General features: G+C 43.4%; 1 non-coding gene across 1 annotated transcript; it reads left to right on the top strand.

Moving 5' to 3' along the window:
* Positions 1-1717: 1717 nt before the first annotated feature.
* On the top strand, positions 1718-1799 carry trnas-gcu (transfer RNA serine (anticodon GCU)). Its single transcript has one exon. It is a non-coding gene; the product is annotated as a tRNA-Ser (tRNA).
* The last annotated feature ends 19428 nt before the right edge of the window (positions 1800-21227 follow it).

The raw sequence follows: 21227 nt of genomic DNA, 5'->3' as shown, positions 1-21227 counted from the left end.
CATGATGTTATGTATATTTCGTTCATTCTTAACTCCACCCAAGAAATCCACCAAGAAGACTCTGTCCTTTTGTATTGTTAACCCTCTGCACTTCTCTGCAGCACGCCATTTCAGATAAAATATGCTCAGACCAAAATTCAGTTCAATACAATATTCAAACGGTCCTATGTGATTTCTTTTTTTATTATTGCAACAACCTTTGTGTTTTTGCAACAAACTGTGAAACATGAAACCAGTTCAACATCTATTTTCCCGGAATTTAAAGCAGTGCACATGGGAAACGTTATCCACCTGCTAAAAAAATCACCTTAGGCTCTCTCTCTCCACATATGTCTCTTCACGTTTTAGATACTTGCAGTATGTTTGTTGATCAAGGAGTCATTGTCCAGAAAACGTTGTTTCTCAATCCACAAACACGGGTATTTTCCCATAAACTTAGCTTTGCTCAATATCACCTTCTGTCCGTATTCCTCAACACGACGACAAATTGAAGCTGCTCCATGTGAGGCTCAAAATTAAACATTCGGCACAGCACACCCCACTAAACTGAAACAGAGATACCGTGTACTGGTCACCTTCAGCACAGGAGCAACACATTAATGCTTACCTCCACATTCCTGGTTTTACCTTAACGTTTGGGAAACCGAGTTTCTCTGATTCCGTGGCTAGTAACGGGGATTATATGATCATCTTCACCAGTGGTTCAGTCCCTGAGTGGGGAAAGTGGTGAGGTACTCAATGTAAAGATGGGTAGATTGATGAAATGTACAATTTCATCTTTTGCCTTCACTAACCCATGAGCTTTTTATTTTGTTTTGCATCTGTAGAAATCTTAAAATCTTCATCTTGAACAGACTCAATGACAGGTCTCCATTGTGTCTCTGGCATCAAATTTCAAAATGTAAACCCCCTCTGAATTCTTCCACCTCAGTCCGCTGTTTGGGAAGTGTTCCTGTGGTGGGAAATGCACTTCCCCGTGTGTCACCTGCTGCTCCCCGCATGCGCACTGGCACTGCACTCATTTTCCTTCTGACACTTGCTCACTGTGTTGCTGTGATCATACAGTGACTTGGTGTCGCACAGTGCAGGAAAATGATACAGATCAAGGTTTTTGCATTGTTGCCTTCAATTGTCAGTTTAGCCTTATTTTGGATTTTGAAATTGTCTGTTCTGTACACAAGTGCGTGTCAAAAACATCTGAGCGGAAGTTAGGTGTTCCGAATAATGACATTGAGCACTATGCACTCTCCTCCAGTCTGGAAAACAATTCCTCACAGGCAATTTAATAGACAATTTACAGCAGGTGCAGGAATAGGCCATTCTGCCCTTCGAGCCAGCACCACCATTCATTATGATCATGGCCTGAACATCCTCAATCTGTATCCTGTTCCTGCCTTATCCCCATAACCCTTGATTCCACTATCCTTAAGAGCTCTATTCAACTCTTTATTGAAAGAACACCTCCTGCTGTCTCGGGTTCTTCATTCCCTTGACTTCAAATCTTCACAGAATTCAACTGACCTTGTTACATAATCATTTCCTCATTTTTGTTCAGATTTGTGTGACAGTTGGAGTGCACATGCCCCACAACCCAGGGGTCAGACCATAGTCTTGGAACCGTACTATGTTATTTATCATTTTACCAACACCAGGGAGAAATACCTGCTGCTCTGCATAATTTACACAATTCAATTATTCGTAAGGTTCGAGCATCTGTGATGAGGTGGCCGAGAGGTTAAGGCAATGGACTGCTAATCCATTGTGCTCTGCGCGTGTGGGTTTGAATCCCACTCTCGTCGCTGTCATCAATGGCATTTCCGTGGAGCTGTTTTCAGATGATCACAGCTGTCGTATTGGAACGCTAATGGTCAGTTTATACGCATTTACGCTATTCCAAAATTTCCAAGAACGGTTTGAGCCTGTTGACTAAACTGTGTTGAAATGTAGGTTGCATTGGGATAATGAAAGGGAGCGCAGTTTCCTTTTGCAAATCAAGTTGCTGTGAACGTTTTTTCGTATGAAAGACATCCAGGAAAATCAAATACCGAGAGCTGCGAAGTGCATGTTTATGCAAAGGAATTCTTAATGAATGTTTTGTCAGATGAAATCTGAAGGAGTTTGAGTAGAAGTAATTCATCCTGGTGAGAAGAGCACAGCGAGACAGCACAAAATGATGGCGATACTTCAAAGGGGCAGGGCGTGTGTGTAGGGGCACTGAGAACTGGCAGTAAATGCACAGTGGAGAATTGCCAATGTTGGTGCCGTGCATGGGCAGGGAAAGACTGACACATTGGTCTCGCCCTCGCCCCTTGCTCTCGCCATTGATGAACGCTGGACATAAGGCACAGATAAACACAAGATGTGGGAAGCAAGCTCCCTCTCGTTATGCACACACTGGATGCATCACATTGAACTATGAACAACTGGAGAAATCAGCATGTTACCTTTAGGGAGTGAAACTAAACTGTGGATCAATGACCGCAGATTCATGCAACATAAACATGAAAAATAATTTAAAATGTAGGGTGAAGTTTTGCTTGCTCAGCTGTAGCTTTGATATCCAGACGTTTCATTACTTGGCTAGGTAACATCATCATCAGTGGCGACCTCCAAGTGAAGAGAATCTGTGGTCTCCTGCTCTCTATTTATATCTTTCTCCTCGATGGGGTTCCTGGGGTTTGTGGTGATGTCATTTCCTGTTCGTTTTCTGAGGGGTTGATAGATGGCATCTAGATCTATGTGTTTGTTTATGGCGTTGTGGTTGGAGTGCCAGGCCTCTATGAATTCTCAGGCGTGTCTTTGATTAGCCTGTCCCAGGATAGATGTGTTGTCCCATTAGAAATTGTGGTATTTTTAATCCGTGTGTAGGGCTACGAGGGAGAGAAGGTCGTGTCTTTTTTTGGCTAGCTGGTGTTCCTATATCCTGGTGGCTAACTTTCTTCCTGTTGTCTTACGTAGTAGTTGTGACAGTCCTTGCATGGAATTTTGTAGATGACGTTGGTTTTGTCTTTGGATTGTTCTGGTTCTTTTAAGTTTGTTAGTTTTTGTTTGAGAGTGTTGGTGGGTGTGTGTGCTACTAGGATTCCGAGGGGTCTTAGTAGTCTGGCTGTCATGTCTGAAACTTCTTTGATGTATGGTAAGGTGGTTATGGTTCCTGGCTGTGTTTGGTCTGCTTGTCGTGGTTTGTTCTTGAGGAAAGTGTGGACTGTATTTTTTGAGTATCTGTTCTTCTCGAATACATTGTAAAGGTGGTTTTCCTCTGTTTTCCGAAGTTCGTCTGTGCTGCAGTGTCTGGTGGTTCGTTGGAATACTGTTCTGACGCAGCTTCGTTTGTGTGTGATGGGATGGTTGCTGGTGTAGTTAAGTATTTGGTCAGTGTTTGTCGGTTTTCTGTATGCACAGGTTTGTAGTTCTCCGTTGTCTTTTCTTTCTACTGTGTCATTCAGGAATGCGAGTTTGTTGTCGGTTTCTTCTTCCTTGTTGAACTTTATGCCTGTGAGAGTGTTGTTGATGATGTTAAATGTCTTTACTATCTTGTTTCGTTTTGTGATGACAACGGTGTCATCTGCGTACCGGACGCAGATTTTGGTTTGTTTGTTTCTAGGGCTGTTTGTTCTAGTCTTTGCATTACCGCTTCTGCTCTGAATCCTGATAGCGGAGGTCCTATGGGTGGGCCGTTGGGGGTTTGTTTGTAGACGATGTTGTTGAAAGTGTAGTGGGTGGTGAGGCACAGATCCACAAGCTTCATGATGTTTTCGTTGGTAATGTGATTGATGGTGGTTGGTGTGTGTGATGGTCTCTTCTAAAAGTGTGTTTCCTTTGCCATGTCGATGTTGATGAAGGTGAACATTGCGATTATGTCGAATGAGACCATTGCTTCCCTTCCTCTACTTTGGTGTTTTTGATGATTTTTAGGAATTCCTGGGTGGAGTGGATGGAGTGCTGTGAATCTTCTATGAGGTATTTCAGTCTTGCGTGTAGTTCTTTGTCCAGTCTGTAATTTGGTGCTCTGGGTAATGAGACTATGGGTCTGAGGGGGCTCCTGGCTTATGGATTTTTGGTAGTCCGGTTCGACTTGACCAACACATTGATCCTGGGACAGTCTAAGCAAAGACACGCCAGAGAATTCCCAGAGGCCTGGCACTCCAACAACAATGCCATAAACAAACACATTGATCAAAAAGCCATCTATCAACCCCGCAGAAAACAAACCGGAAATGACATCACCACAAACCCCAGGAACCCCATCCAGGAGAAAGATATAAATAGAAAGCAAGAGACAACAGCTTCGCTTCACTTGGAGATCGCCCCTAATGATCTTACCGAGCCAGGTAATGAAACGTCTGGATATCAAACCTACAGCTCAGCGAGCAAACCTAAACCCTAAACCTCAACCTGAGCTACAAACCTTCACAAACCTTGCGATTTAAAGTGTCTTTATACGCATATCATTAATAGACTTTTCGTTATAATACCCGTCTGGTTGAAAGAAGAAGACATCACATTTTAAAATAGATGACAACGTTACCAATTTTGTTTTGAAATTGCGATTTATTTGGTCATTTTACACAGTGAACAAGTTCATTTTAAATAATGCAAACCACATTCTCTCACCTGGAATAAAAGTGTGATTTCAATATAAACATTGTCCTTGCTAACTCGCAGTTACTCAACATGAAAAATAGGATGTAATGTTTATTAAGCATAGATCAATTAGCACCATTATCTTACTTCGGATTGACTGCAGTATGCACATGCTAAGTAAGGTTTAAGAAAGAATGACTTTTGGAAATAATGATTCGGTGGTGACTAAAAATAATATTAGGTTCTCATGATGCGGATATTCCACCAATGGTTCCAGTGGTGGAAATGTTCAGTAGGAAGTATTTCTATGATGGTATAGACGTATGTGCGCCGCCAGGGATGGGAGCTCCCACTTCATCTGGAACAGCGTCTTTTGACGTGGACCAGGGAGCATTGTGGCATCCGTCTGGGAGTTCCAACCACACCTGGAGCAACTTCCATTGACATGGAGCTGCAGGGAGCATTGGCACATCCGAATGTAAGATCTAACCTCATTTGGAGCAGCTTCAGTTGGCCTGGAGCAGGGAGCTTTGGGAGATCATTCTGGGAGCTCCACTCTCACCTGGAGCAGCTTTTAATGACATGTGGCAGCAGGGAGCATTGGGACATCAGAGTGTTAGATCCAACCTCAACTGGACCACTTCTATTGACATGGAGGACGGAACATTGGGACATCAGACTGGGAGCTCGAACCTCACAAGTATCAGCGTTTAATGACATTTAGCAGCTGGGTGCATTGGGACATCAGAGTGGTAGGTCTAACCTGAAGTGCACCACTTCTACTGACATGGAGCAGGGAGCATTGGGACATCAGACTGGGAGCTCCAACTTCAAGTCGAGCCGCTTCGATTGACATGGAGCAGCAAGGAGCATTGGAACGTCAGGTTGGGAGCTCCAAAATCATCTGGATCAGCTTGTATTTACATGGAAGAGGAGGGAGAATTGGGACATTAGGCTGGGGGAAAGGATATTCAACTATTTTAATCTGAAGTAAAATATGTTTCAACACCTCAGATGTTAATTGATTTATGAAGAATCTTTCCCGGGAAAATAATTAATTCTTTAGATAGTAAAGACAAGTCCTGCAAATATTCAACTCAGGAAAACGCATTGGTACAGAGAGAAATGGGAGTGATGTTTCATGTCTTTGTATTTTCATTTCTGGCCGTCTCTGCACTGGATTACATCACCGGAAGGACGTTTTCACTCAATTCCAGCAAATACCGTCAGGTCACTAACGTAATCTAAAGGTGAAAATTAATGGGAATATGCGATGTTATGATTAGGATGGAGTTTACTTCAAATTTTGGTGAAAACGTAGCAAAGTCAGTTGCAATTTCCAAGATCAGCAGTGACCTCATTGATTGGCTGATCAGATTGTGATTGGTCGTTTTTTTGAGGACAATTTGAAGTGAATCAATGATGGTGATTATCTTTGTTCTTTGTTCACCTTGTGACTGTTACTGCTATTGCTCATGTCCTTGTTAACACCACAGCTCTGCCGCGTGTAAAACCTCAGCTGTGCATCTGGCCAGTGGCACAACCATTCGGAGAGCTGGCTCCCGATCAGGCGGTTGTAAGTTCAACTTTTACTTTGCGCAAGCGCATTGTGGAGATTCATCACACATCCAACCTAATCATTTTTGTAATGCTGAGGTGGATAATATTTGAAATTTTCATCTTCACGAGCGAAAATTCTTTCACTGTCTTCGATCAGTTAAACATTACCAAGAGCTATCAGAGTAAAAATCACACAGCACCAGATTGTATTGAACAGACGTATTTGGAAGCACCAGTGTTCCATGCACTGTTTCTTCATCAGGTGTTTGTCAACTGTTGGAATCGAAAATGGCTTTGTCTGATTATTAAATGTATCCACCCCAGTCGAACACCAACACCTCCAAGTCATGGGTACCGTCGACACCACGAACGGTCGGTTAAAGTCCAGATGATCTTCCAAAAGATCGCGCAGATTGACACAAACACCAGGTTTCTGCAGTAAAACACCCACCTGATGAAGGAGCGGCTCTCCTTCCAAATAAACCTGCTGGACTCTGCTCTGATATTGTGTAATTTTTAACTTTGTCTACTCAACTCAAACACTGGCACTTCCATATCATAGACAACATCAGTCATGTCCCACCATTGTCAGAGAAGGCAATCCTGGAAGAGCCTAATACATTGCACATGGGAACGTTTCGTTTTCAGAAACCAACGCACTCAATCGCTGCAGCTCCGGTGGATGAAAAGGCAGTAAAGAAATAGCTGAGACTCGGTTTTGACAATATTTTGAAACTTTTTGGGAAGTGGAATCAGAGGAGAATGAAGGATTAACGGTCCGACTGTGCAGAGAGAGGGAAGGCACTATTCCCTTCTTTGATGAGCTGGGGTATTGACTGATCTAAGGCATGAAACAGATTCCTGGTAGAACTGCGCTCTCTGCATCAGGAACAAGAGGTCCTGATTTCCTGAACGGTAATGAAACCCAGGCCACTCAGTTAAAGCGCTGAATACTAACCACTAGACCACCAGGGATGAGGGCAGAAGCCGTTGCACCGTTTCTTCAGAACACAGTTTTTGGAATTATGTCACTGCAGATATGTTTCCCCTCAAAAATGATTGAATTATCGCGTGTTTATAGCACAGATCTGGGTCCCTTCATCTCGTTTCCCAACACTTGGTCTGTAACCTTGTATGCTCTTACATTTCACGTGAGGGCTAATTTCTCTGGAACGTTTTAATCTCGTAAAACACAATAAGTGGGATTAAAGTTTAAGATGGGAACTGAACCCCATTTTTAACCATAGACTGAAGCACGCAGACACAGTTCCCCAAGTGTGTCACAGGCCTCGGGAGAAAACAAGCAGAATGTTAGATTTCACCGACTTGTCTGATATTATCCCATTTCAGAGTTCAACACCAATGTCTGGTTACAGCAAAGAAAGGAAGCATTCAGCCCCTCCCGTCCCAGTGTTCCTTGCCCATTGTTTCCCCATTTCTCTGTAGTTTATACTGCCTCACCTCGTTCTTGCTGCCAAACTTGTTCACTGCTCACGCCCGCTATTTCCTGTCCTGCCAAACGGTTTGCCTCAAGTTCTTGGAATGAAAAACAGGAATGGCCTATTTCAAGCACTTTTCTAGTTTGCAAGGACAGTTTTATCGCCACTGAGCAAGCAAAGTGCCAGCTCAGAGAGACGGTCTCATCCTTTAGAAACTGAAATGCAAAGATGATTGGATAGCCTCAGTGTTGTAAACCAAGCAACAAGACCGGAATAGGGCCGAGGGGATCACGCACAGAAGGATGGGAGAATAGAATGGCGAATTTCTTGGTGTCCAGGGTGATTTTAACAGAAATCTTCCCTGGTAGTATAGTGATGAGGATTCAGTGATTTCACTGTCATGGCTTGTTAAAGGTTAACGTTTACAGTAATCAATATGAAATACTGCCTGATATTTCGAAACAGAATGATATGCAGCAGACAGAATCGTTTCCCTGCATGACGTAATAAGAGAGCTCAGAAGAGCCAGGAGGAGACATGAGAGCCAGGAGGAGACATTAGAAGTTGTTGGCGGATAGGATCAGGGTTAACCATAAGGCTTTCCATAGGTATGTCAGGAATAAAAGAATGACAAGAGTTAAATTAGGGCCAATCAAGAATAATAGTGGGAAGTTGTGTGTGGAGTCAGAGGAGACATGGGCAACACTAAATAAATATTTTTCGATAGTGTTCAGGATATAAAATGAAAATGTTGGCGAGGAAGATATAAAGATACTTGCATCTAGATTCGAAGAGATTGAGGTTCACAAGGAAGAGGTATTAGAAATACTGTAGTGTGTGAAAATAGACATGTCCTCTGGGCCAGATGGGATCTATCCTAGGATCCTCTGGGAAGCAAAGGAAGAGATTGCCGAGCCTGTGCTATTGATCTAGAAATCATCATTATCTATAGGAATAGTGCCTGAGGACTGGAGGATTGCAAATGTGGTTCCCTTGCTCAAGAAGGGTAGTAGAGACAACCCTGGTAATTACAGACCAGTGAGTCTCACTTCAGTTGTTGGTAAAATGTTGGAAAAGATTATCAGGGATAGGATTTATAATCATCTAGAAAAGAATAATCTTGTCAGGGACAGGCAGCATGGTTTTGTAAAGAGTAGGTCGTGCCTAACGAATCTTATGAGTTTTTTGACAAAGTGACCAAACAGGTAGATGAGAGTAAGCAGGTTGATGTTCTGTGTATGGATTTCAGCAAGGTGTTTGATAAGATTCCCACAGTAGGTTATTATACAAAATGCGGAGGAATGGGATTGTGGGAGACATAGCAGTTTGAATCAGTAATTGGATCGCTCAAAGAAAACAGAGGGTTGTAGTTGATGCAACATGTTCATCTTGGTGTCCAGTTACTAGCGGCATTCCACAAGGGTCGATGTTAGGTCCACTGCTATTCGTCATTTTTATAAATGTCCTGGATGAGGGCTTAGAAAGGTGGGTTAGTAAATTTGCGGACAACACTATGGTCGGTGGTGTTGTGGATAGTGACGAAGGATGTAGTCGGTTGCAGAGGGACATAGATAGGATGCAGAGCTGGGCTGAGAGGTGGCAAATGGAGTTTAATGTGGACAAGTGTGAGGTGATACACTTTGGACGGAGTAATCGGAATGCAAAGTACTGGGATAATGGTAAGATTCTTGGGAGTGCAGATGAGCAGAGAGATCTCGGTGTCCATGTACACAGATCCCTGAATGTTGCCACCAAGATTGACAGGGTTGTTAAGAAGGAAAACAGTGTTTTGGCCATACTTAATACAGGAATTGAGTTCTGGAATCAGAAGGTTATGCTGCAGCTGTACAAAGATCTGGTACGGCCACATTTGAAGTATTGTCAACGTTTCTGGTCACCGCATTATAAGAAGGATGTTGACGCTTTGGAAAGGGTGCAGAGGGGATTTTCTAGCATGTTGCCTGGTGAAGAAGGAATGTATTATGAGGAAAGACTGAGGGCCTTGAGGCTGTCCTCGTTGGACAGAAGACTGAGAGGTGACTTAATAGAGACATACAAGATAATCAGAGGTTTAGATAGGGTTGACAGGGAGAGTCTTTTTCCAAGTATGGGGACGGAAAACACGAGGGTCACAACTTTAAAGTGAGGGGAGATAGGTACAAGACAGATGTCAGAGGTAGTTTCTTTACTCAGAGAGTAGTTAGGGCATGGAATGCTTTTCCTGTAACGGTGGTAGTTTCGCCAAGATTAAGTGCATTTAAGTCGTCATTGGAGAGGCATATGGACGTACATGGAATAGTGTAGATGGAATGGGCTTCAGATTAGTATGACAGGGTTGCGCAACATCGATGGCCGAAGGGCCTGTACTGCGCTGTAACGTTCTATGTTCTATATGCTTCAGTTCCACATCAGCAATGTCATTTGCAATTGCCTGAAGTTCAATCAGTTTAAAACAAGAACGGAGGGGGCGTCAGGAAAACGGAAGGGGAATAGTGGTTTGTGAGAGTTAACTACATGCCTCGTGGAGCCAGGTTCAATGTAGCCACTGAATATCGGTTTTCCTGTTTACCTTGGTATACTGATCACTGCGGATCAATGACCCAATATTGTCTGCCCTTTGTGTGTGGTTCTTTGTACATTTCACCTCGGTTCAGTGCTCCGGGGGACCACACTTTTTTAAGTTTGGCACGTTTTACTCAGGTCAGTTTTGCAGCTTCATATTAAGGCCAACAATTTTAGGAAAAAATAGTCACCATTCAGACCACCAAGTCTGTTCTGCTATTGAATGGTTTCATATCTGATCTGATAACCTTGAACTGCAATTTTTGCCTTTCGCTAGAATGCTTGATATCTTTGCGGTTTGAAGATCTACCGATCTCAGCCTCATTACACCTAATGACACTTCCTCAACAGCCTTCTGCTCCAAGAAAGTCCACTGATACGGAACTGTCTGAGAGAATAAATGCTTCTTCATCTCTATTTTAATTGTGAGATCCGCATTCTAATACAAAGTTAAAAATCGCACAACACCAGGTCATAGTCCAACAGGTTTAATGGAAGCAATAGCATTTGGAGAGCTGCTCCTTCATCAGGTGGCTGTGGAGTACACAGTGGTAAGGTACAGAATTTATGGCGAAAGGTTACAGTGTAATGTCACTGAAATTATACATTGGAAAAATACCTTGATTGCTTGTTCAGTCTTCCATCTGTTAGAATGTCTATGTAAGGTTCATTTCTTTCTTATGTAAATCGAAAAACTTTCTTTAAACACTTACATTCTCAGGTTGTCTTAACCAATTAGTGTCAGCACAGATAATATGTTGAAGGTGTTAGTCCCTGTGTACTGCGTCCATGCCATAATGTTTAGACTGACGCTAATCTAAAAAAACACAACATGCTGCAGACAAGGATGCCTTAAGACATGGTACATTGGTGAAGCCGAGCAGAGGCTACAACAACGGAATGGGCGCTCCGCATCAATCAACAGACAGGTGTACCCCTTCCCAGTTGGAGAGCACTTTGGGATCCAGGACATTTGACCTCGGATCTTCGGGTGACAACCCTCAAAGGCGGTCTTCGGAACAGGCACCAGCTAAAAGTGCCCCCACAGAGACTGATAGCTAAATTCGGTACCCATGGTCATTGGGTTCATGTCACAGTACTGGTGATCCCATTGCCCTATCTACAAACAGAGACCCTCCTACACACACACACACACACACACACACACACACACACACACACATCCGTCTGTGGGGTGAATTTGTACTTGCAGAGTTATATTGCACTTTGCTCAAAAACTTCATGAATCCATGTAAGTCTCTGGTAACTCATTTTTATATAAATTAGAATCAGTCTAAACATTATGGAACAGACAGCAGCACAGGGGTCAGACACCAGTTGTTAAACTTCACCTGAGAATGAAACTTTAAAATAAAAAAAGCTTTGCGCTTTGCATATGAAAGAAGTGAAGCTAACATGGTCATTCTAACAGATCGGAGACTTAGCAAACAATCAAGCCATTTTTCAATGTACAATTTCAGTTACATCACACTGCAAACATATGCTATAAATTCTGTGTCTTACAAATGTGTACTCCACAATCACCTGATGAATGAGTAGTGGTCCGAAAGCTAGTACTTCCAATTAAACCTGTTAAACTATAACCTGGGGTTGTGTGATTTTCAAATTTGCATATCCCAGTTCAAAACCGGCATCTCCAAGTCATTCGATACGAGGTGCTCTGGTCACAGAACTAAACTTTCTGCATCCAACTTATTAAATCCTTGAAAACACCTTTATGTTTCAATAAGGATCATTTTGTAGTACTGAGTATCAGCAGGCAAAGGCAGCTTATTTCAGCGTTTCTTCCCATTTGATTTCATCTCTGATATGAAATTCTCACTGACTCTGACAGAACTGCTACCTTTGCTCTTTTGTAATGTCAGGAATTCATGTTCCATTTCAGATTTCCATAAGGAACAACAATGTTTTTTTTTCCCTGACTGGAAATCAACATTGGGAAATAGCAGCGAGACAGCTGCATTTCAGCACGTTCGCACCAAGGACGACATATGCAATGCTTGGAACTTTTCTTGATGACTTGTTTTTGCCTATTTTGTTCAGTTGAAAAATGACAGTTATCGAGGTTTTAAAAGCATGGCCAATGGTCCTTCAGCCTATTGTATCATTATCAGTTATCAAACATCTGGCTTGTAAATACAGTTTCCAGACGTGACTCATTGCCTGGTGTGTTCTAACATTTCAAGTCTTAGTTAAATTGTTATTCAATTTCTTAAGGGCTTGAGTGGAACAAGATACATCTCTGTGAACTAACAGTTCTGAAAGACAAATCCTTTCTCGGAGCCATTTGTCAGTTTTCCTCATGATGCTGTGGAAAATGTTTCTGCGCTCACATCTGAATTGGTTTACCCTGTTTCTTCCTCATCTTCCTCCTTCTTTCTCTTAAATGGGTTAGACTCCAGTACAGACACAAGGTGCAGGTTGCGGAAGTCACGTGTTTGCACTTTCATTGACACTCTGTCTCGCCGGGAGCTGCAGTCCTTCCCCACCCTGATTCAGACAGCACTGTCCTTCCTGTGACATTTCCCATGGAGAATGGAAGGACAGGCATTAATAACCCGCACTTCGGAGCGTTGCGACAGTTTTAAAATATTGACAGTGCCCCAGCCAGGAATTGAGCTCCTAACTCCCGCATAACATACGGCGACACGAAACCACTATGCGAGCAAGGACAACAGTTTCAAAGGAGACACTTCAGCCTGTTGTGGTTGCAATTGTCAAAAGCAACTGCTAAACGACCATTTAGCCCATAGCCTTCCAGGTATTGGCAGAACATATTCATATCTGCATATTCCTTCAGGTTAAAGGGTTGGTGACCCTCTGACCCTTACAGACAGTGTGCTCCAAATTCGAACACCCTCCGGCCTATACCGCTTTTCTACACATATACTTAAACCTTTCTGTCTCTCTCCTTAAATTTCTGGCCCCCTGTGATCGTCCTTCCCATCGATGAGAAACGCTTCTTTCAGTCTACCTTATCTATATCCCTCACAAACCCCTCAGCACGGTGACAAACAACCCCAGTTTGTCCTGTCTCCCTTCATGACTGAAACTCTTCAGCCTCGACACTATCCGAGTGAATCTCTCCTGCAACTCTCCCAGTGCGATCTCATCCCTGTCCAATTCTAGCACTGAGCCGAATGAACATATTTCCATTCTGTAACAGCATCGGGGGTAGCTCTGCAGCTTTTATTGCCTTCCGGTCTAGAGTCACGCCAGACCAGATAAGGACGGCAGTTTCCTTCCCTTAAGGATGTCAGTGAAACAGATGGGTTTTTCAGACAACGTATTCTTAATTCTCGGCATTTATTGCATTCATATACTATCATCGTCGTGGTGTGGTGGGAATCCAACCCGTCTCCACAGAACATTACCTGGCTTTGCTGTGTTAACAACCCAGTGATAATTCCACTAGGCAATCGCAGAAAGCCCCCATGGGGGATCTTTTCCAATAGAATCTCTTTTCCCCAGTTATTCCCTATGCCCTTTTATTGAGCCTCACACTCCAATAATCTCTGGTCCATGTCAGTAAAAGCTGCTAAAAGAGAATTGATCTCACAGCCACGATATCCAAACGGATCGAATGATTTGAAGGTGCCAATGAAGAGATTGGGGCATGGTCGCCCAGCAACAGTGAGTGCAACGGCACAGACTGGATGGTACCAACGTGTAAGTGTATGTTAGATTGTGCAATGTCTCAGTCAAATGGGACGAGGGACGGAAAAGAGAGCTAGGGAGAGTGCGAGGGAGAGACATCTTCGAGAACGTTTGTGTTTAAATCCTGATACATGTAACGCAGAAATATCAGAGAACAAAATTCGATGGCAAACAGATCATCACCTCGGAGAATTTTATCTTGTAAAAACGATTAATTTCTGACCGTGTTTCACCAAAAGTAAAACTTTGAGAGAACTGACCACCATGATGTGGATTCTAGCCGAGGTCGCTGCAATCACAACGCAGAATGCGAGCTACTAAACGGTTACAGCATTCCACATAGCACGCTTGCAAACTGCAAACAGGATGGTAGCAGAGGAAATGTCAGGAAGAATGTACAATATCAAGACTTAGCGACAGGCATGTGGGAACGCAGAATGAACAGAATCTTTATATATAGTGTCCCCAGAGACTGTGGAGATTCCATGAATGAGATTACAGGAGAATGGGATTAATGAAACTCTCCAAACTCTTGGCAGAGTGCTGAACATTGTTGAAACGTATGCTTCAATAGCATTATATTTGAACATTGGCTACTTCATCACTTTGCCCACAGAAGGCAGGACCAATTGCTGCAGGCAATCACACATAATCCGAGTTCCAGACCTGGAATCAGAGAAACTGTGTGAAGCATGCACGAAGATCCAATTGGAAACTGGGATGGAATGACAGGAAAGTGGCACATGTATTTCCGAGGTTGGGACAGCTCCTCGTCAAAAGCGGGGCGGAAGGGAATACTTGCCCCCATTTATAATATTATGACCTTAAACAGTACATGTTGCTGAGACAGCCGAGTGGCGCATCCAAAGCGTGTGGAGACTTTAACTTTGGGGTCGCAAGGTTCGAAATTTCATTTTCCTGTTTGGATCAGTGTTTTTGACATTGGCATCTGCTTTTGTTCACATCAGCTCAGAATCAGCTTCTTGTTCCCAATAAATACTGCAACCTGGAGAAGGTGTTGTTGTGGTTATATAATAAACTAGTCATCTTTGGGGACTCAGACAAGGAACTGGTAATGTTAAAGTTCGACGAATACAACCTGGAATGGAAGCCTGACCTCAGGAACAGAGAACATGTCTTTAATTTCCTGCAATCCCATTCATGCATGATCCTTATACAGGGGATGCTACCATCTTGACCCAATCCTGCCTACTTGTGTCTCCAGGACCTGAACAAAATAGCTGACCCTTAATCCAAGAATGAGGACCGTGTGGGAAAGCAGGCCATTCGGCCCATTCCAGTCGACACCATCCCTCTGAAGCACATCCTATCAGACCCACACTCCATACCTATTCCGTTCCCCTTCATTTCCCATGGCTGATCCCAGAAACCTGCACACCTTCAGACTTTGGGAGGAAACTCACACAAGCAAAGAGAGAATGTGCAAACTGCACACAGTCACACGAGACTGGGATCCAATCCATATCTTTTGTGCAGCGAGACAGCAGCGAATCTGGAAGAACAACAAATGCTGTCCTGACCAGCAACATCCACACCCAGTGGATATATTACGAAGAATCAAAACACATTCACAACATGGACAACGGGACCTGCGTCTGCATGGACATGATTTGAACCAATCGTTCATCCTGGGTATATACAAGGACACCGATATCACAGAGAAACCAGGACAATGCGGGATTCAATTACATGCTGAAGTGGAAACTCGTCTACTCAGTCAAACTGGGGACAGGCTATTCAATAATCCCGTGTGTGGGAAGGGCTCAATGAGCAGACGAACCTACAGAGTAACCAGCAAGATTACATAACCCAGAAGGAGATCAATTAAACTGTCAACGCTGCTGTTAATCCCAACCAGCTGCCGGTTTCATAGCGTCAAAGTCATAGACTCACGCAGCATGAAACAGGCCTTTCACTCCTACCAGCTCATACTGAACATAATGCCAAACCAAACGAGTCGCATCTGACGATTCTTGTAACTGCTGAGGGTTAATAATGCCCTTGTGATATTATTACTGCATTGTTAATATGAATGTCCAGACATAATTCTGTGGACACTGGTTCAAACCCTGGCATGGCAGATGCTGGAATTTTATTTAAATAAATACCTAGAGTCTAATGATGATATTGAATCAGTTGTTGTAGATCTGATTCACTAATGCCTGATAGGGAAGGAAACTGCCTGACCTATCTGGTCTGGCTGGTATGTGACTCCAGATCCATAATATCGTGGTTGATTCTGAACTTCACTCTGGGCAATAAATTATGTAGTAGCCATGAATGAATATCTTTGTTAATCCCACTGAAACTTTCCAATTCGTTTTTCGATCCAAATATCCTGTCAATATTTTAAATGTACTTTCATTCATCACTGCCTCAGGAAGTGAATTGCACACATAAACCATCCTCTGTTAAAAAGAAACCCCTCATGTCTTATTTAAAATCCCTCTTATCACTTTAAACAGTTGCCCTCTCGTCTTGAAGTCCCCCTCCTTGGAGAAAAGACAGTTACAGTTAACTCCAGCCGAACTCTCAATAATTTATAAATTTCTATCAGGTCGCCTTTCAAACTCCAGTGCTCGAGTGAAAATATTCTCAACCTATCCAACCTTTCGTTATAACACAAACCTTCCCCACTAGCCATAAGCTGGTATACCTGTTCTAAACCGACTCCAGCCGTATAATTTCCTTGCCATTACTGGGCGACAAGAACTGGACACAGTATTCCAGAAGACGCATCACCCAATGTCCTATTCAACTTCAACATAACGTACCAACTCCTACGCTCAAAGGACTGAGCATCGAAGGCAAGATGACATTTTTTTGAACCATTCTGTCTCTATATGAAGCAAACAAAATGAATTATGTACTTGCATCCCTGGCCTCCGTGTTCCACAACACGATGCCACGCCCGATCATCAATTGTATAAGCCCTACTCTTATTTGATGTTGCAAAATGCAATACGTTCCATTTATCCAGATTGAACTTCATGTGACATTTTTCGGCCCAAAGACGCAATGGATTAAGATCCTTCTGGAATCTTAGATCACCTTCTTTACAGTCTCCAATTCTGCTGTCCTCTGCAAGCTTATGAAACATGGCCTCTCTGAGTTCTATTGTTTTCTCATATAGATCAACGAATTTTAATTATTTGTCGTGGCCATCATTTCGCAGTTTTCAAATCATGTAACAATTAGTCATGTAGTTAACCATGAGGAAGAAAGCCATAGACTGCAGGGAAATTGGAAACAATTGGCAAGAAAATGTGCTGAAAGGAATTCAATCCAGTGAAGTGGGTGATAATGAATTTGGGAACGAACAATGATAAAAGTGTGATTGTTAACAGTAACAAAAGAGAAATTGGAGTAGGCATTCAGAATGTATGAAGGTGATTGGACAAGGGATCAAGTGGTCTCGATGGGTTGGAGATACTTTCTGTTCTTGACAGCAGGTGGGAATATAAGAGCAGGGAAATGATGCTGGAACTTTAGCAACGGCCTATTCAAGATCAATAGACAGGGGAATCAGATGGACGGAAGTGCGTACTGCAGGTGCTGGAAATCAGAATGAAGACTAGAGTGGTGCTGAAGAAGCACAGCAGGTCAGGCAGCATCCGAGTTGCAGAAAAAAATAATGTTTCGGGCAAACGCCCTTCATCAGGAATAAAGCTGGGAGCCTCGAGGATGGAGAGATAAACGGGAGGACTGGGTCTGGGAAGAATTTAGCTGAGAGTGCAAGAGGTGGATAGAGATGGGGTTAAAGGTGATAGGTCGGAGAAGAGGGTGGAACGGATAGGTGTAAAGGAAGATAGACAGGTGGGACCGGTCAGTAGGATGGTGCCAAAATAGAAAGTTGGAACTCGGATAAGGTGGCCGTGGGGAGATGAGGAAACTGGTGAAGACCACGTTGATGCCCTAGGGTTGAGGGTCCCGAGGTGGAATATCTGGCGTCTGGTGGTGAGGGAATGGTGGTAGAGGAGACCCAGGAACTGCATTTCCATGGAAGAGTCGGGGGACGTGGTAATTGATGTTTTTGGTCATGGGGAGTTGGAGTTGAATGTTGCGGGTTCCCTGGAAATGTTCTCTGAAGTGCTCTCCGAGAATGTGTCTGTTGGCCCCAATGTAGAGGAGACCGCATCGCGAGCAACAGATGCAGTAAATGACATGTGTGGAAGTGCACATGCACATTTGATGGAGGTGGAGGGCTCATTGGAGCCTTGGAAGGATGTGAGAGGGAAGATGTGGGTGCAGGTTTTGTAATTCCTGTGGTGGAAGAGGAAGGTGCCGTGAGGGGAGGGTGGGTCATTGGAGGGCCTGGACTTGACGAGGTAGCAGTGGAGGAAACAGTCTTTGTGAAAAGTGGATAGGGGTGGGGATGGAAATATAAATTTCCCGTCACTGCAGAAATTGCAAAACCTGCACCCACATCTACCTCTTCACCTCTGTCCAAGGCTCTAATGGTGGCTGCCACATCCATCAAAGTTTCTCCTGCACTTCCACACATGCCATTTCTTGTATACGTTCCTGTCGATGCGGTCTCCTCTAAGTTGGAGAGAGGACATGTGTCCTCACAGGGCATTACCGAGAATATCTCCAGGATACGCGCAAGAATCAATCCCAGTGCCCCATGGCCAAACATTTCAACTCCCCCTCCCACTCTCCCGAGGACATGCAGGTCCTGGGCCTCCTGTATCGCCACTTCCTCACGAACCGATGCCTGGAGGAAGAAAGACTTATCATCCGCCTCGGGACTCTTCAACTCCATGGCATTAATTTTGACTTCACCCGTTGCCTCATTTCCCCTCCCCTACCTTACCCCAGTTCCCACCTTCCAGCTCAACACCATCCGCCTGACTTGTCCCACCTGTGTATATTCATTCCCACCTATCCACTCCACCTACTTCTCTGACATATCATGTTCACCCCACGCCTGTATCCACTTACAGCACTCTCAGGTACCTTCTCCCCAGCCCCACCCCCTTCCCATTTATCTCTCCATCCCATGTGCTCCCATGCTCATTCCTGATGAAGGGCTTTTGCCTGAAACGTCCATTTTTCCTGCTCCTCAGATGCTGCCGGACCTGCTGTGCTTCTCCAACACCACTCTAATCTCGAGGGGAGTCAGTTGATTGAGAAGATTTTCAGATATTTTCTATTGTTGACCACAGACTGTGGATGATAGCAGAACTTTAGCAACCACCAGTTTAGGGAACAGCTAAAGGACTGAGCACAAGTCTGGTCACGGCATAAATCAACATTTTTCTTAAAATTGTAAGATAAAAGATGGAAGGCTGAAGTATGCAACTTTGCCCATCAAGACCTTTTCACCAATGAGTTTCTCACTGATACGTTTCCAAGTCAGGGTGCTATGGGCCTTGGAGGGTAACTTGAAAATGGTGGCGTTTCGTTGCATCTTCCAACCTTGTTATATAGTCAGTACAGCTGTTGAGCTTTGAAGGTTGTCAAAATGCCCGAATGACTTATTCCAGTGCATCTTATAGTGGTGCACTCTGCTGCAATTGCGCCTTAGCGGTGAAGGGAATGAATATTGCAGGTGTTGAAGAGGGTACACTCAAGTGACTGCATTGTCGTGGATGGTGTCCAGTTTCTTAAGTGTTATTGAAGTTATACCCATCTCGGTAAATGGAGAGAGTTATATTGCATGTCTCTTTTGTGCCTTGCAAACGATGTAGGATTCACAGAACAATGAGTTGAGTTTATAATCAAAAAATGTCTCAAGAACATGTTATTGTTGTCAAAGTATTTATGTAGCCAGTTTCGATAAGCTTTTCCCCTGAAATAATAGCTCTGTGGACGATTACACGGGGTAATTTGTTTACAGTAAAGTTATTGAATGTCAATGAGATATGATTAAATTCTCATTTGTCAGAGTGATCATTACTCTATTTCGTCCTTGTGTGGACCAATTTGATTCCATTCGCTGTCTGATTTCAAGTTCCAATTCCCGTCTGTGCTTGAAATTTCAACCGTTTCTTTGCATAAATGTCTCCTCCTGCTGTAATAATATGTAAGGATGCTGCAGGGGACAGCAGAGATTAATGAACATGTTGTCAACACTGGAGAAAATGGAGCTTCGTGGAATGATTGGTTAGGCTAGGATTATTCTCCTTGAAACAAAGGAGACGGAGGGGAGCTCTATAATCACATAATAACATTTATAAACGTTCAATATTCATGGGATCTTGACAAGGTAGTTACGGGCAGGTGGTTCACCCTCTGGTATGAGGAGAGCACCAGAGGACATGAACTCAGAATCAGATATTACCTACTTAATTCAAAAATGAGGAGTAATTTCTTTGCTCAGGGGCCAGTGAATCGGTGGAACTCCTTGCCGAAATTGTTATTGAGGCTGAGTTGTTGTGTATTTTCAAACTATGCCAGACAGATATTTAACCAGAAAGACGGTGAAGTTTTGTCGAGGCAATGCTGGAGAATGGAGTTGAGGCTTATCCGTTCAGCCATGAGTTCGTTGAATGGTGGAGCAGACTCGATGGGCTGAATGGCCGACTTCCAATCCTACATCATTTGGTCTAACGTCTTATTTTATTGATACCTTTAGAATTCTGAGGGGATGGGATGAATGATAGAAAAGGTTTCTCAAACTGATCAGACAGATCAGGAACTAAGCTCATAAGTTCATGAACAGGAAATGTGCTGTGGCCTGGATACAACAAATGGCACTGGACACACCGCAGATGGGTATGTGCAGATGTTGTGATTGCTAAAGAAAATTGGTGGATCTAATATTGTTGCCAACTTGGTGACCACGCTGGATGCTGGATCGTGGTATGATTCACACAGCAAAAATTTGTGAAAGAATGAAAGATTCGTTTCATTGGAAAGGTTTTCAGCGGTTCCAATTCAATTGACTGTTTAAAATACTGATCAGAACTTTGTGTGGAGTGTGACATTAAAATTCACAAGCCCACTGGATAAAATATTGCACCCGATCTCTCCTTTTTTGTTCCCCTTTCATTCGATGTAAATTCATAGAAAGTCAAGATGGAATGAAAGGAGGAAAGAAACGTTTGCACTCCTTTTCATTATCCCAATGTAACTTACAACAGAATCAAATTGCTTTACTTCGACTTTGATGAGGTATCGATTTATCACAAATCTCCGTTGCAATGAAGGGCAAGAGCAAGATTCTCCACCCACAGTATCCTAAAGATGTGAGGCACAAAGGGAAACAAGAGCTGCTTATGATGGAAATAACAGCCAGAGAAGGATTCAAATCCACACATGAGCAATGGAAGAGCAACCCGTCGCCTGAACCCCTGGGAGACTTCAGCCCATTGCAAAGGGGCTCACATGTGACCCCGTCAAGATCACATTTGGTGCACCGAGCGGATAAGAAATTCC

The sequence above is a fragment of the Chiloscyllium punctatum genome, chromosome 23, assembly GCF_047496795.1.
Source record: "Chiloscyllium punctatum isolate Juve2018m chromosome 23, sChiPun1.3, whole genome shotgun sequence".
NCBI lineage: Eukaryota > Metazoa > Chordata > Chondrichthyes > Orectolobiformes > Hemiscylliidae > Chiloscyllium > Chiloscyllium punctatum.
Note: the sequence above shows the minus strand (reverse complement) of the source record. Positions and strands in the feature narration are given on the sequence as shown.